Genomic DNA, 2,167 nt, shown 5'->3' with positions numbered 1-2,167 from the left:
CAATTTTTCTCAGTCTTATGTAAACCATATCACAAACTATTTGTTTACTACAAACTGTTAACACCTAACTCAGGTATGAAAACTAATGATCACTATTAGACAGAGGAAACAATTTTTGAGAAGAATCCCACTGCTTTCCAAGATCTAAAACAACATGCTTTAGCTATCACAATCCATCTCTCTTATTGGAAAGAACCCCGTGAGTTCAGTAACAAGTTCCTTCCATTTCTAGTACCTTTAGCTAGTAGTTAGAGTAACTTGTTAAGTTTTGGAATATATATTTTAAAACTAATTGTAAATTTAATTTCCTATAAGCAGCAGCAATATCACATTTAAATTATGGTCATGCGTTGATTCCAGACCTTTCCTCTCCAATCCATTGACCAGGCAGCAGTTGTTATAGAGAATGAGAGATGGCCGACCCTGATTCAATTAGGCAAGCCATGGCCTGGATATGAACACGATTTGTCAGATAGATATCAGTCCCACTTTACAACAGTGGCACAATGCAGTGTTTGTTCTTTGGTGACTGCGTTATTTCACTCAGCATAGTGTCCTCCAGGGTCACTCATTTTGCATAATATTTCATCAGTTTCTTATTTTTCAGTGCAAAATAGTATTCCATTTTGTGTTGGAGAAGAGTATTGAGGGTACCATAGACTGCTAAGAAAACAAAGAGATTCATCCTGGAAAGGGTTAAAAGGGGCTGCTCCTTGGAGGCAAGGATTCTGAGGCTTTGTCTGACATTCTTTGGTCATGTTGAAAGGAGAGATCTGTCCTTGGAGAAGGACATTATGCTTGGGAGGGTGGAGGGACAGCGCAGGAGGGGAAGGCCCTCCAGTAGGTGGATTGATTTGGTGACTGGGGTAATCTGGACAAATTTGTCAGAGACAATGAGATTGGCACAGGACAGAGCAGAATTTAGGGTTGTTGTACATAGAGTCGCTAGAGACTTGACGGCACATAACAACAACAACAACAACCACACCTTCCCTATCCATTTGTTTGTTGATAGGCACTTGGGTTGCTTCCAACTCTATGCTACTGTGAACAAAGTTGCTATAAACATGGATGTGCATATATCCGTTTGGGTTGCAATTATGGTTTTTTGGGAATATATTACCAGTAGTGGAATTGCTGAGTCAAATGGCATTTCTATTTGCAATTTTTTGAGAAAGTGCCATACTGCCTTCCATGGTGGTTGCACCATTTTACACTCCCATCAACACTGACTGAGTGTTCCAGTTTCTCCACAACCTTGCCAGCATTTGTTGTTTGCTGTTCTGTTAAATTTTGCTATTCTTTTTTTTTTTTCTATAATTATATTTTATTAATTTTCATAAACATTTACAGAGATTTTGGGCTTCCACTCATTCATTGTTGCACTATTCTCTCTACCCTCCTCCCAGTTTGTTCTTGTCCAAATGCCACAGTGCTTGTCAAAGCCAGTTCTGATTAATCTTCTTTGTCAGTGTGTCCTTTGCCATTCCCTATCACTCCTCCCTGAGAGAGACTTCACCCTGAGTCATAAGGAAAAGGGGACGGCGTATTCTCTTAGCTACTTCCTGCTGAAAAGGGACGCTGTGGGTTTCAGGGTGAAGAGCTTCTCTCACTACTCTAAAGGGCCCCTTTGGCAGTAGGAAACACATAGACTATTATGGAGATTGATTTTGGAATTCAGATGCACTCTTATTGATTGTGCTTGGCTGTACATGTACATATCCTTCAAGACATATCATGGGGGTGTTGCAACCTAGAAGACACAAATCTGACTAACAAGTTATAAGTACATGAGTCCAAAAATTATGGAAAAGTAAAAGAAAAGATTCTTTCATTGTTTTACAAACCCTCCCCCAGGTCCCCTCTACCATGCAGCCCTCGCTCTAGTCTCCTGTGATGACAGTAATACCCAGTTACATCTATCTTTTAGACGGTTCTCTCCCTCCTCTGCTTCAGTGCAGTATACATTATTGAACCCATCTTACTCAGTGTCTCCCTAACCCCAAGGACAGTCCCATTCTACAACAGTGGCATCATGTAATATTTGTCCTTTTGTGACTGGGATATTTCACTCAGCATAATGTTCTCCAGAGTCAACCATTTTGAATAATATTGCATGAGTTCCTTGTTTTTTAATGCAGCATAGTATTCCATTCTGCGAATATAC

This window comes from Elephantulus edwardii, unplaced genomic scaffold (genome assembly GCF_000299155.1).
Source record: "Elephantulus edwardii isolate Elephantulus edwardi_28Jun2011 unplaced genomic scaffold, EleEdw1.0 scaffold00046, whole genome shotgun sequence".
In the NCBI taxonomy this organism is placed as follows: Eukaryota; Metazoa; Chordata; class Mammalia; order Macroscelidea; family Macroscelididae; genus Elephantulus; species Elephantulus edwardii.
The sequence above is the reverse complement of the archived record's forward strand: the minus strand, read 5'-3'. Positions refer to the sequence as shown.